This window comes from Monodelphis domestica, chromosome 5 (assembly GCF_027887165.1).
Source record: "Monodelphis domestica isolate mMonDom1 chromosome 5, mMonDom1.pri, whole genome shotgun sequence".
Classification (NCBI taxonomy): domain Eukaryota; kingdom Metazoa; phylum Chordata; class Mammalia; order Didelphimorphia; family Didelphidae; genus Monodelphis; species Monodelphis domestica.
This window is the reverse complement of record NC_077231.1, coordinates 279,765,904-279,781,880: the sequence shown is the minus strand read 5'-3', so window position 1 is coordinate 279,781,880 and position 15,977 is coordinate 279,765,904. Positions and strand designations below refer to the sequence as shown.

The window sequence follows — 15,977 nt, the reverse complement described above, 5'->3', positions numbered from 1 at the left end:
TAGCATTTGTGAAGCATTCACTTTTTGTGATAGATGCTGGGCATACAATGACAAAAGTGAAAGGGTCCTAGCCAACAAGTGTTTGTGTATGAGAAGGGAAGGAGAGAGGGGAGATGGAAAGAGAGAGGGGAGTGGAGGAAAGAGAGGGAGGGATGTAGAGACAGAATAAAAATAATGAAAGGTATGGTATTTAGACACTAGTAGTTAGGGGAATCGGGAAACCTTGCTATATATAAAGCTGTGTCTTGAAGGAAGAGAAGTTTTCTTCGAGCTGGAGATGAGAAAGACATTCCAGGGATGGAGGATAGCCAAAACAAAAGACAATGAGGTAAGAGATGCCTTACAGGGTGTGTGAGGTGCAGAGAAAAAGCCAGTTTGGCTGGATTGTAGAATATGGGATGGGGAATAATTTCCAATAAGATTTTCAGAAGAGGCTGGGTCCAGGTGGTGATAGGCTTTGAAAGCTAAAGTCTTCCTGAAAAATGGCCAAAGTCTAAAAGTTCAAAGGCCAATACAATTATTTTATTTTAAGATCTCAGGGACTTTCTGGAGAGGAAACTTAATGGGAGAAGGGAGTTTGCTTTTAATTTCTAGTTCTGTATTTGACAGATCACATCATTTGCTAATAGTAAGAGAAAAACTCAATTCAAATCCCTACATACAGAGACTGGATTAAGATAAGCAAACCATTTCAAAATTAGGCATGTCCTCCAAAAGAATAACACCTTAAAGTTAAGTGATGCTTTTCTTTAAAATCATTTAGAACCTTAGTTTAAAACTTAATGTGCTAAGCATTCCTACAGGGAATATGGATCAAAATCCTGGCCATGCTTCTTTTTGGTTGGAACCTGTGATTTCATCAGAATTCAGCTGTGCCAACAAAATAAGCAACTGCTCTATGACAATTTATTTATAGTCTTAGAGAATTGTGAGGAGAACTAAAAGGCTAAAAGACTTGCCAGGGTCAAATGGTTAGTGTATGATGAACTGTGAACTTGAACCCTTTTCATATAAAGGGAAAACAAAGCCCTAGAAAGTTAAATGACATGTCAATGATGGTCAAACAAAGCCAAAAATTAATCTATCCTGGTTCCTTCCTCACCTGTTTTCTGTTGCTACTCTCCCTGCCCACTTTAGTCTATTAAAGGCTCTAAGATTGCCAGTTTATGTACTAAAATTTTCAAGTGCCCAAGTAAAAAATATCCAATAATAACGATGGTACTGATAATGGTAATAATTATAATATCTACCATTTGTATAGCAATTCAAGGTTTTCAAAATGCTTTACAAATTTGATCCTCACAAAAAAACCTGAGATGGCTACTATTATTGTCTCCATTTTACAGAAGAAGAAATTAAGATGGAGAGAGGTTGAGTAATTTTCTTAGATTCACATCTTAGAAGTGTCTAAGGCAGGATTTAAAATCAAGTCTTTCTAACTCCAAATCTAGGACTCTATCTACCAGGCCACCTAGCTGTCTTTCTCATCAGGAACAACATGGAACCCATAAAAAAAAGATGATTTTGTTATGTTCATAAAGCATACTATAGCTATTTGTTTGTCAGTTGAATATCCACACCATTTACAAGCCTAGACTGACATCTGGACTTGAAAAACATTTGAGTATTTGAAAAAAATATAAAAAAAGGAATTATAGTTCTCTAAAAGTTTTCCTTGTCACTTGGAAAATCTGAGAGGAAAGTCCTTTTTAGAAGGTGATATAGGGGTAGCTAGGTAGTACAGAGGAGAGAATGTCGGGTATGGAGTCAGGAGCACTTGGGTTCAGACAGTTCCCAGCTGTGTGACTCTGGGCAAGTCACTTAACTCCCATTGCTTAAGTCTTACTGTTCTGTCTTATATTTGATATTAAGCCAAAAAGTAAAGGAAGAAGGGGAAAATAAAGAGGAGGAAAGGGAATGGAATGGAGAAGGAGAAGAGGGAGAAGAAGGAGGAGGAGATCTGCAGGTAAGTCCACTACCTTTATCAGTTCACACCATTTACCTCTTTCCCTAATTCCTTAGCAAAATCTCAGTGAAACATAAATAGAAAATGTTATTTTTATGAGGTTCAAGTGAAATCATTCCACTGATAAATTTATTACAAAGTTACTTGTGAATCTAGTTTATTTGGATAAGTGGTTCTGGAACAACAGTTGCTTTAGATCAACGATACTCCAAAAGGCTAACTTCCCTAAATCCTCTTCTTGGGATAAATAAAGCATTGAGGATAGAGAGCATATTGCTGTTGAAGATATAGGCAGGTACATGTGAAACAATGGGTTTAACTTACAGGACTGTGATAATTCAATTTAAAAAAAAGAGAAAAACTTTATGACAGGACATTTTGACACTGGGGACTTAATGAGGCACTTCTGGAGCATGAAAGGAAGAAATGAAACTCATGACTAAGTTTAGTAAAGTATTTTGTCCTAATGAGGAGAAATGGACTAGGCTATTCTGGAAGTAACTTTTAACAGGTCATCTCTGTGATTAACATCCCCAACAGTTGCCAAAGGCTCAAATTAACTTGCAAAGCTGTGAAGTAGTAGGCAGATTATCCTTTAACTATAGTGACAGCAGCAGTACTCAGAGAGAACATTTGGCAAATGCCCAGATTTTTACCTGACTATGAATGCCACTCATTCATTATTGTGGAGTCAAGTATATGATGTTGAATGTGTTTAAGCAATAGAAAAATCATTATTCTTAGTCCTCCCTAAAGAAGGAACTGTAGTCAGCCAGAGTTCCATGATATATCCACAGCTGAAATCATTATCTTTCCCCTTACACTCTCCCCTCCTCCTAAATTTCCTATTGCTATGGAGAGCACTTGCCATTTTTCTAGTCATCCTCAAGTTTCAGGATTTCAAGTTATTCTTCACCATAATCCATTTTCACTTGCCAAGTTTTCTTAAGTCTTCTTTCCCCTCATAACATATTCATGCTAATTCAGATCTGTAATGCCTTTTGCCTGGAATATTGTAATAGTCTCCAATTAATTGTCATCATTCAGTTCCCTTTTCTAATCTATCTCTCACATGGTAGCAAATTAATATTACTGTAGCAATTGTCTATCTGTGCTATTTTCTTATTCAAAGAATAAGTTGCCCTCATTCTTAAAAAAAATCACTAGACCCTTTCATCCCCTCCAATTCTCATCCTAGATCTCACTTCTTTTTTTCAGCCCAACTCCTTGAAGAAACTATGTACACTTGGTGCCTCTACTTTCTATGTGCTTATTCATGCCTTGACTCATTACAATCTGACTCCTGAGGTCATTGCTTAATAGAAACAATCCTTTCCAAGGTCATTGATGACCTTTTAAATGCCAAATTTGATGACCTCTTCTCAGTATTCATCTTTTGTAGCCTATCTACAGCATTTGACATCATAATCTCCACTTTCTAGATATTCTGTTTTTTCTAGATTTTGATGATGCAATGTTTTCCTGAATCTTTTACTTCTTTAACTACTCCTTCTTAGTCTCCTTTGTTGATTTAACATCTATAGTATGCCTTCTAATTGGAAATGTTTTTCCAAGGTTCTATCTTGGACTCTAGTCTCTCCTTTTCTACTTCCTTGAGAACCCCATTAGCTTCCAAGGCTTTATCATTTAAAGTCATGGAATCAAGAGCACAGAAAAAGAGACTAGACTTAGCAGGAAATAGAGATCCCCTTACTTCTGATATTGGTGAGAAGGAAAAGTGGGTGATGGCTGCCTTCTTTTAGATCATATAATCTTCCCTGCATCTAGACTCTGTCGAAGAAGCATGCATGCAAGACAGAAAGCTGAGGACAGAAGTCCCTATATTATATACAAAGTCTCTGCCAGCCATAGTAACAGAACTGAAAGAAACAGTTATTTCAAATGAATATGTAACTCCATGACCAAATGAAAATACATTATATTTATATTCTATGTCTAAGACAAAAGAAAACATACAATAAACCTCCTTGTGAAAAATTCTTAGAACTCATGCACAATACTATTATGCTTACACACACCCATGTAGATGAACATAAGTATAGCTTGCTTTCATGCATGAAGATGAACACATGTAATGCTTACTTCCATGCATGAAGGTGAACACATGTGCAGCTTAATTCCACTCATGAAGATAAACACATGTAATGCTTACTTCCACCTGTGAAGAATAAATGATGAATTCTGACAAGCATTCATGAAGAACTCAGCTTACTTCCATGTGCCATGAAAATTTCAATCTTACATACATGCACATGTTAAAAACCTTACATGCATGCATGTTCTGGGTTGTTCCTGAATTTGTTCCTGAGTTTTTCCAGAATTGAAGAACATAGGTCTTCAGTCAAGAGTGAACAAAGACAGGAGAGTAGTATGTTGATCAGAAGATGAAGACAGAGTTTATATAGTCAACATAAAAGGACATGGAAGGACTTTGAAAGTTTGGATTTGTGATCATGAAGATATGTAAGAAGGCATCATACATGTTAACAGCACATATATGCATGCACATCCTACATAGAAAAGGAATATATCTCATGGAATGGGTAAGTATACAAAATACGGCATAGCTGCAAAACACAAAGTCACACTGATATAAATTTCTGTGCAAAATTCAAACAGACAAAGATATTTCTTATCTGCATGAGTTTGCACAGAAATCATGAACATTGTATAAGGATGTACATATGTAAATCTGTATAGGCACAACCTATGTACACATGTAAATACTAATGTACTAATAAACTAACTATATTAGAATAGTTTATTAATATTCTAATGACTAACAATAGTGACAGCTTAGTGAATTTATTCAAGTCTTAAGGAAGTAGACACAGACATAGAACTATTTAAGTATAGAAGTTAGATGGCAGTATGATTTTAAGTTAGGAATTGTTAGTACTAGAAAATTTTACTTACTTGAATTATAGGCAATAGGAGATAAGAGTTGCATATTCAAAATGTTATGGAAATTGTTGGAAATTGTTCAAATATTGTTACAGGATTTGTTATTATGGCAAAACCATGTTCATGTACAATCCCTATTACCTAAACCATTTTCCTATACCCAATCTTAGCATAGAACTAGACAGAATAGCTAAGTTAGGATTTTTTATTTTGGGAGGGCAAAGGGAAATTTAAGATAGTATAGGGTAAGAGTAGATAGCTAGAAATATATGAAAGGTAACTATCATTAAAATTTGTCATTGCAAATTTTTAAGACAAAAAAGGGAGGGATGTGGAGGAGGCATGCATGTAAGACAGAAAGCTGAGGACAGAAGAGCTGTCAGTTAAGTGACAATTCCATTGGAATGTTACTGGGAGAAGCAGTTGGAGCCAAGCCAATGCCTGGACTTAATCTGAACTGGGCTGAGAGGGTGGTGGACTAAGCTTTTGGCTTCTGACAGAGGAGAAGAAGAACCTATTTGTATCTCTGGTACTTACCTGACTGATTGAAGAAGGAAGAAGATAGACAATTGTCCTCCTTACTCTCAGACTGTCTCTGCTAATGACTGCCATTTCTTCAATATCCTCCAAACCAAAGCTCCTTGTATAGAATAGGGTAAACCTCATCTCTCATACCTTATCCTTCATCCTTTCCTATCTTCCCCCAACAAACCCTTACTTGAGAAAAGAAGAGAAAAGAGTATCTTCTCTAAACCTCATAGTTCACTCTGAGTGAATTGAAGGAGAAGAGGGAGGGGAAGCTAAAAGCTTCTGAAGAAAGGGAGGAAAGGGAGGAAAGGAGATTGAAAGGAGGGAGGAAACTGGACGAAATGGGAGGTAAAGGGAGGAGGGTAGGCAAACCTTGATCCATTAGCCATCTAGAATCAATGAATAGACACCCTCAGAAATCTATCTATTACAACTCCGAGTCCTCTGATATTATTAATCTGACCTATTTATTTACCTAAGTACCTCTTGGCTTTGCCATCCACAGCACTGATCATCTGTCAAGGCTTCTAGGCTTCCTCACCTGCCCTGAAGATGAAATCTCTTTTATGTTTTGCCTCTTCCAATTAGAGTGTGAGAATCTTCAGATCAGGGACTGTCTTCATCTTTCAAGTTATATCCCCAATAGTTAGTAAGTGCTTTGCAAAGTGTAAGCAATTAATAAATTCATTTTTGTCATTCACTTATTCATTCACGGATAATGGTAACAGTTCTAAGGAATGCTGTAAGGCAGGTTAAAGGAGATCCCATCAGATGGCCAAAATTTTCTTAAGAGTCAATCAATCAACAAGAATTATCTTTAGGCACCCACTATGCACCAAGCACTGTGAGAGGCATTGGAAGTTGATAGCTATGACATCTACTTTGTATTATTTTTTATTTTAAAAAAACCTTCACCTTCTGTCTTAGAATCAACACTAAGTATCAGTTCCAAGGCAGAAGAATAGTAAGGGATAAGCAATTGGAGTTACGTGACTTGCCCAGCTAGGGACATACAGCTAGGAAGTGTCTGAGCTCAGATTTGAACTTGGGACTTCGCATTTCCAATTCTGGTGCTCTATCCACTGAGCAACCTTGCTACCCTTGTCTTTAAATACAAGGATACTGGGTGCATCTTGGGATTTGCAGAGACAGGACTAAGCCTTATCAAACTCATTTCAGGTAATGAGATAGAAAATAAGAATAGAAGCAAAGGACTGCAAAGTAGCAATGAGGGCTTAGCTGGGGTAGCACACTATAAATTCATTGTAGGTAGGTGAAAACAACTTCATTACTGTCTCTTCTTGGAATTAGTGGGTTGGAAGCAGGAATGGATAAATCAGATAGTAGAGGATATTCTCAGTTGACTGCTAGCAATGGATAAAGGTCAGGAGTTAAAGGGTTCGAGAGTCACATCTGATGAATTATGAAAGTGATAGCTCTTGTATCAAGACTAAATATAAAAGTGATTAAAAACAGAGTGGAAGAAATAGACCAAGCCAATAGAGAGTGACTAAGGAAATGTGAATATAGCAGAATATAATTATTATAAACATTATATATTATATATATATATTATATATATAATATATATATGTTATATATATATTATATATAATTATAAGCAGAATTTGTTAACATTTAATAATTTTAGAGCAACTAGGTGGCATAGTGAATCGAACACCAGGTCTGGAATGGGGAAAACCTGTGTTCAAATCTTACCTCAGACATTTCCTGGGCAAGTCTTTTGACCCTGTTTGCCTAGACTTTGACCTTCTGTCTTAAGAATTGCTACTAGGACAGAGAATAAGTGTTTTTTTTTTAATTCCTCACACCCCATTCTGGTGGTACCCAAAAGGTCAATGGGAAATCATAACTAAATACACTCATATTGCTAATGAGGAAAAAAATAAGTAAAAATAAAATGGCAGGATTCTGTCATATGGTAGCCATCTAATTATTGAGCCTGAAGTCTTTCTCTGCTCCTATTCATTCTCCATTCAACCCAAATGATTTTCTTAAAGCATACATCTCATGAGATTGCTCTTCTCAATAAACTTTAGTGGTTCCCTGTTGCATCAGAGCTCAAAGAAAAATTCTGTTTGGCATTTAAAGCCCTTCCTAGGCTTCTTAATATCTACTTTCTTCCAAGCACTGTACAGTCCAGTTCATATTCCTCACACAACACTATCCCCCAGCTTTGTATTTTCATTGGCTGTCCTCCATCACTGGAATGCTCATCCACTTCACCTTCAACTCCAACTTCAAATCTCAACCCAAATGCCATGTTCTGCAAGAAGTCTTCACCTAAGTTTTATGAGCTGTGGTTTCCCATTTGGAAAATGATTTGGATTAGATGACCTAATTGCTTTTCAGTCTTTTGGCTAAGATCAAGTATGGATCAGATGACCTATAAAATCTCTTCTAGTCAAAAATTTATACTGCCCTCTAAGGTCCATTTTAGCTCTAAATTCTGTAATCTATGAACAAATTGAAACTCATTCCTAATATAAAAAAGCATATAAAAATACACTTTAAAGAGATCAAGGAAGAAAATCCATACTCCATTAATTCATTTGATTGTCATCATTATGAATTCTAATAGCAAAGCATGTGAAATTGATTTTATCACTTTTAGTCTCTAGGCAACTATACTGTATTTTGAGACCAGAGAATTTTCAGTGAAATTCTGTTCTATCTATTCCTTTCTCTACACTTGCATAGCCACTACCTTAATTCAGTCTCCAATTGACTTGGACAACTCTGATTGCTTCTGTTTTTGTCCCCCTTTTTCCAGTCTCTCCTCTTGTTGACCCATCCTTAACACAGCCACCAAAATTATTTTCGTAAGTTATACTATCTTACTCTGTAGAATTTTTAAAAGGGCTCAATCTTTTTTGAGACTGGCATCAAATACAAATTCCCTAGACTGGTAGTTTAGGTATTCTGCAGCCTGGATCTAGCCTTCTTTTTCCAGATTTCCTCCATGTTACTTTCCATCATGCTCTTTGAGATCCAGCCAAACTAGCCTAGGAGCTGTTCTCCAAAATTCTCTGTCACAGCCTTTGTATACAAGTTGTCTGCTGTGCCTGAAATATGCTGTCCCTTCTCATTTCTATCTCGTGGAAAACTTCATTTCTCTAAAGACTCAGTTGAAGGGCTGCATCCTATGAGGAACCTTCTCTAAACTTCCTTCTCTTTTTAAGTCACATTTTATTTACTTATCTGTATATAGACCTCATAACTTCAATAGAATGTAAGCTTCTTGAGCATAATGAAAAGGGCTGGTCTTGAAGTGAGGAAGAGCTAAGCATAAGTCAAGGGTTTAATATATAAACCAACTGTGAAACTTTGGACAAGTCATTTAATCTCAGTTCTCCAAATAACTACAAATTAGAAAGGGATGACTGATCTACATCATTGGAGGGAGTTTCTTACCCTAATGAAATAATAGTTTCTGATCCTTCCCTCTGCCAGAAGAAAGTTATTTGACATAGCCCCAGTAGTATTGTTGTGAGGGTCAAATAAGGAACATATTACCTATCAGATTTGTGGAAAGGAAAATAATTTTTTACTAAATAATGGATAGAAGCATTTTGAAATGTAAAATGGATAATTTTGAATATATTACATTGAAGAGTTCTTGTACAAATAAAACTAATGTAGCCAAGATTACAAGGAAAACAATAAGTTGGAAAAAATTTGTAGACAGAATTCTTATCTCTAAAATACATAGATATGTAAATATATATTTGTCAAATATATAAGAATATGAACCATTCCTCAATTGATAAGTAGTCAAAAGATATAAAGTTTTCACGTGAAAAATTAAAATAATAACTATATGAAAATGGCTCTAAATCATTATTGATTAGAGAAATGCAAATCAAAACAACTCTGAGATATTATCTTGAAATAGAAGAGTAAATCTGTGGGACACTATTACTTGTTTCAGTGACTGAATGCTCTGGCTTGAGACAATTAACAATAACAATTTTCCATATAAATCTTCCAAAATTATATGATAAATTGTCTCCCTTTATTACTTCCCTTTCTCTTCCCAGAGATAGTAAGCAATTTGATCTGGGTTATACAAGTATTATCATGCAACATTTCCATATTGGTCATTAAAACATACCATTCTTCACTTTATTTTCTCCATTATTTTTTTTTCTAGTGTAAGTAATATGTATCTTTTTTTCCCAAAATGATGAACATGGAAATATGTATTATATGATTATATTACCTGCCTTCTTGGGAGGAAGAAGGAGTGGGAAGGAGGGGGGGAAAGAATGATACAATTTTTTGGAAATAGCTAATGTGGGAATTTTTTTTGAGTAAGCATATTTATTATAATTTATTAAATATTCATAAAACCATGTATTATTGTGTTACATATTATATTATGTACATAAAAATAAAAATTAATGGTAACAAAAATCTTAAAATACTCTGTAAAATATTGTTACTATTAGTCTTTGAGGCCTCTAGCTTAGGATAGTCCTTTGTACACAGGAAATGTTTAATAAACGTTACCAAACCAAACTGAGTTGTTGAACCCAGTTTGCTTTTTACAGCAAAATCAATTTTTAATTATTCCAAGAATCAGAGGAGATGGTAAGAATATGTTGATATTACTATAATCCTATGAGGATTTCATCATATATTATAAAAATATATGATATTTCTCATCTGTTTATAAACACATCTAGTTCTCCCCAACTGAATTGAAAAATAACAAATTTCCATGACCTTTCTCTCTTACCCAGAGAGCTTTCTCTCTCTTCCCCTCCATTGCTAAACTTTTAACAAAAGCTCATTATATCAAATGCTTCCACTTATTTATTATTGCCCCCAAACCTACATTTACAAGTCCCTGTAATATACCTTCTGTACCCAAGATTACTAGTTGAAAAGTCAGAGGACTTGGGTTTCAATTCTGACTATGTTGCTTCCTCCTTGAGGATCTTTGAAGAAGATATTTCATGTCTCCTGACTTTTTCTTCACCTGAAAAATGAGGGAATTGTACCAAATGGACTCTAAGACCCTTTTCAACTGTGAATCTATGATTTTGTGTTCGCTGCCCCTTTATTGATTCCTAATTTTCTTAACTCTTTAAGGCATCTGTGTTTAATGATCTTATTTCTTTCCATGGCTTCAGTACCATGTCTATATAGATAACTCCCCAAATCTCTTCTCCTGACCTCTCTTCTGAGCTCTAGACCTGTATCTGCAATTGGTATAAAGTATATCTCCATTGGTGTTCTACTTGGATATACTCTAGCACCTCAAATCAATTATGACCCTCAATCAGCTCATCAGCTTTCACTTCAATGTGTACCATCTTTTAGCTTTTTTATTTCCATCTGCAGTGCCATCAGACACTCTAAGGGGATACAAGAAAGAGGGTATTTTCTCAGGTCATTCAGTCGATAAGTATTTGTTAAATTCCTGCTATGTGCCAGGTATTGTATTACATATTGGGTTGAAAAAGAAAAGAAAAGGAAAGGAAAAGAAAAGAAATTATCCCTGCCCTTATGAAGCTTACAGTCTAATGGAGTGGTAAGATTTCATTATCTGGAATTTGACCAATCTCAGGAATTGTAAAATGAAAGAACCATCTGATATTTAGATGATCAAACACCATGATTGAAAGCTAGAGAAATAGTGGGAGACTGAGATACATCATCACTAACCAATCAAATCTACAACAAGGAACTAGAACCAAATAAAAATGAATTTCAAGACCAAACAGTGACTAAATTATGCTTTGAAGAGTATCCGAAGAGTAGGTAGACTTTCTTATCATTGAAGTTGAAGATCAGTATTAAAGTATATGAATTTTTGCAATTTGTGAATCTGTTAACATTTTTAGTGGTTATTATAACACATTTTTATCCTCTCTCTTCTCCTAGTAATGCATCATTTTCAAATCCCTGAAGTCTATCTAAGAAGTTGGGCTGGTATTAGAAGAGAAAAGGTAAGGGGTAAGTTCAAAAAGAGACCCTAGTGAGTCTCTGGGAAGTGGGAAATCTCTACCCTACAAGAGCCTGGTATTTAGGGATCTCAGAAAGCTGGAAATAATGGTAGCAGCAAAATTCTATCAATGGTGGTACTAGTTAACCAGGCCATTTGACATATTATCATTATTAAAATGGATTTCTTCCCTTTCACTTCTGAACTTTATGAATCAAGTGGCATGGCCTTGGAAATGAATTGAGGACTCAGAGAGCTTTTCTTAGTTTTTCCAGTGACCCCAGGCTTACTTCAAGTTCCATTGTCTTCTTGCTTACACTGTCACTTTGTTTTATAAAAAAATAAGTGTATGTTAAGAACCAATCACCATATTTGGCTATTATATGGATTAACTAATTTTATAAGATACTTAGAAAAAAACTTTGATGAGTAATAAATGTGTGAAGAGTGAATCAAGCTTTCTTTGTCTATCAATCAACAGTTTTTAAATTAATCAGTCAAAAACTTAAACACCCCTACTTAACACAAAGCAAGAGTCAAGTCACTAAACTCTGCCCCACCCCTGCAATTTGTTACTGTAAAGTGGAAGAAGGGACAGGAAGTAACGTGGAAAAAGGACTATAAAAAGTCCTGAACTTCTTGTCCAAGGAGCATCTTCGGCTGGTGACTTGCCTCTTGGTGGTGGCTTTGGACTGGGACTTCAGCTGGTGACTTGGCTTTTGAAGGTAGTTTTGGACTAGCCCTGGATATTCTTCTTTAGACTTTGTCTTGGGTGAATGAGTAGCTGGCTGTCCTTTCCTGGCTTCTGGAGAGATTTGTTCAGGAGAGGCTTTCCTATCCTGGAAGAAGCTGCATAGGTGGACCCTTGCATAAAACACCACCAGGTCCTCTAGCTGAGGGTTAACGAGCCCTGCTGGGACTGAGCCAGGCAACAGCGCAATATTTAGTGTGATAGGCTAAACATTTTTCTCTACCCTTCTCTTACATTTCTCTACTTTCACTCCTTCCACCGCTTTATAAATAAACATTACTAAAAGTCATTTTGACTTGAACTATAATATTTTAAATCAGCTACCACAATATTACCTTGGAATCCTCATATTTAGTCAAATCCTCAATTTAATTTCTTACAAAAGGCAGGTAAGAGAGTAGTCAATAAAATGTGTTTGCCCAGACAGAGAGATTATTCAGCATTCCTGGATAGCCTCAAAGGTAGGGTCTAGTGAAGGGTTTAAGGCTAAATCCAGTGTTCAGGTGTGGATTATTATAGCATCAAGAGAATTCTTAAACCAGAACAGATCTGGACTCAAAACATGGAATCTCAGAGCTGGGAGGCACCACTATTAAGTCTAATCCATGCATTAAACAAGAATATTCTTTAATATATCCCCCAAATAGTCATCCAGTATAAAATTCAGGAAGTTCAAGCAGAAGAATGCCAGTATTTCTTAAGGCAGCCAGCCCAATTTGGTTTGGGGGTAGGTCTAACTGTTAGGAGCTTTTCCTTAGAACATATCTGAATTCATCTCTTTACAACTTAAGTCTCATTCTTCTTCCATGTGGCAGACTGAAAGATTTGAAGGCATTTATCAAGTCTTCCCTTTAATTTTCTTTTTTCCAGACTAAACATTGCCAGATACTTTAGCTTGTCGTCATATGGCATGAACTCAAAGCCCTCCATGATCCTAGTTGCCCTCTTTGGGATAACTTCAACAAAGAGCATTTCTTGATGTTTTGAAGTAACAAAGGGGAACTAGACTTCCACATCACCCTACAGCCAGCCTTCTTATCCAAAGGGTCTATGATTTACTTTTAGCCAGGCTACTGAACACATAGCTTATCTAAAGCTCTCCATGATTAATATGTCATATATATAATTGATCATTGGACAAAAAGCAATGCTCCTGTTGATGTTGTATTCACTATAAGGCAGGAAACCAAGGACCGTGGCTTCTGAGTGTTTTGCCCATCTCCAGTAATAACTTCTAGAAAGCTGGACTTGGAGTCTGGAAGACCTGAATTCAAATTTGACCTCAGACAATTATTTACTAGCTCTGTGACTCTGGACAAGTCACTTAAACTTTTTGGCTGCAGTTTCCTCATTTCTATATAACAACACCACCTACTTCCCAGAGCTGTCATGAGGGTAAAACACTTTGAAAATCTTAAAACACTACATCACTGCCATTGTTATTATTGAAACAATAAATAAATAAAATAAAGTTAAGTAAAGAAACTTCTGAAATGAAGACATCATACCTAAGTGAGCAAATTATTCTGGGTCACCTTCTTCATAACATTGCAATCATACAAGTTCTCAGCTTTTTTCAAGCATTCATTAGTAGAGATTTGGGAACAAAGGATGACATGTATTCAAATTCACAATTCACCATTCTATCAAATTTCACAACACCCACTGCCAAACTTGATGACAGTCAGTAAATGTATTTACTCCCATTCATATGCTAATGGAATTCCTGTGAGTAGTTATGATTTAAATCTAGCATTTACTGTCCCTAATGTATTATTTGTTCTCAGTATTTTTCAGGTGTTTTCTGGATTATTTGACTCATGTTCCTCCAGTAAAGATCTATCTTATTGCATTGGCAAGCCACAACTATGACAATAGAATAACAGCTCTGGAAAGACTACCGAGCTGGCAGTGCTTTGTGACAGAGGCTGGCACTAAAGAAAAGTTCATTAAATTAACCTCCCCATATAATACAGTTTTGAATACAAATTGTAATAAGAATTTTAAAAAATTTCCATTTATTTCTCTATTATTTGGAGTTTAGGATGCTCTCCTGTTTAGGAGATTGGTTGAAACCTGTCCCAGAGAATGTTAAAATTTAGTGAAGGCCTTCAGATATTTCTGAGATAATAAGCCACAAGGGGCCTTGTTTTATTTGTGGAAAGGTCTCCCAGGTCTCTTATTTTGGAATTATCTTTTGGCATGTGAATCTTCCTTCTCAATTAGACCATTATAAATATAACCTTGAAAGGTAAATCTTATCTACCTAATCCTGAAAAGCAATTCCTTTAAGTTTATCTCTATAAATCTCTCTTTCCCCTTCCCTGGTTAATGTGTGAAATTCTGTCTCTCTTGTGAAAGCTATAAAACAAAATTATTTCTCTGTCTCTCTAACATAGCTGTAAACCATATAAGCTTTATTAGAACCCTAACTGCAGTTCATAGTCATTTTTTTGTGGTCTGAATCTATACATAAACATAATAAAACCTAGGTTTTAGCCTCTGGAATCTCTGAGTAATAATATATTATATGTAATATATTACAAGAACTCAGAAGGAATATTTCCCCTCCATGTCAAGACCCAGTGACAAACTATGTTCCTGTCTTTCAAGGCTCTGCCTAGCCAAGTTAATCTTTAAATTATAGCATTTATAAATAGATGGGATTATATATATGTATACATATAGATATGTATATACACATACACACACATATATATACATATGTATAAATAATTCAATCCTTTCATTTTACAAATAAGAAAACTTGCAGACAGGTGAAATAATATGACCAAAATCATTTAGGTGGTAAATGAGAGTTGGGATTCTAATTCAGGTCCTCCAACACTAAAGCTAGTTCTTCCTTGCCCCAAATTATGCATCTAGGAAATTTTTGTCCTTTCTAATAAGTTGAAAACAAATTGTTCTTCAAAACCTTTTACCTATCCAAGCAGAGAAGTCAGCGTTCTTATACAATTAAAGAGTAACTCAGAAAGGAAGACAGCCCAAAAAAATAAATAGCTCAGTAGAACAATTGCACTGATTTCCATAACTCACGGTATGGAGGAGCTTAGACTAACCTTGTCCAGGTGAACTGTCCTTAATAGATGCCCTGAATTCTTTTGCAAACATATATTGAGGACTGATTCAAGCTCCATCTTCCTTCATAGAATTTATCCTCCCGACCCCAGCCAATGATGCTATTTCCTTTCCCTGAATTTCTTTAGCACTTATCATGTCATTTATTTGGCACATGATGGATACTGCCTTGTGTTAGCAGTTAATTTTTCATGTATCTGTTTGATCTAATGAACTGGATTGTGTAATAATTAAAATGGTTGTCTGCCATAAACTGTGGCAGTTAAAAGAGTTAATGCCTTAAATTGTAAGAGTTAAAATGGTTGAGGTCTTAAACTGTAGTGATTAAAATAGTGGAAGACTTAAATTGTGATAGATATAAGAGTGGGTGAGTAAATTGTGACCGCAGAAAATATGTTTCACTACAGTGTCTTGTTTAAAATCAAATATAAGGTGGTCGCCAGGGAAATATTCCCAATTATGAATATACCCAAGTCAACTGGGTTTATAGAGATTTTTAATTAATAATACAATGAGGAATCAAAGAAAGAGAGAGAGAGAGAAAAAAAGGAAATAAATGGGAAAAGAATAGGCCAGCCCAGGGCAGCCCTAGCCAACCCAGGTCTAAGCCTTTAAGAGAAAAGATCAGCCAGTCCTTAATCATTCACCACAAGATCTAGTGACAGAGTCTCCCCAGAGGGAGTTCCAGCCCAGAGTCAGCCTCCCTTGAAAGACCTCCTTAGAGATTGTCTCTC

The 15,977-nt window shown here is 35.7% G+C and overlaps 1 protein-coding gene across 9 annotated transcripts in view; it reads right to left on the bottom strand.

Annotated features, from left to right (window-relative positions):
- Positions 1-15,977, bottom strand: part of MYRIP (myosin VIIA and Rab interacting protein) — a 448,499-nt gene that overhangs the window by 218,908 nt on the left and 213,614 nt on the right. The window lies entirely within an intron of this gene.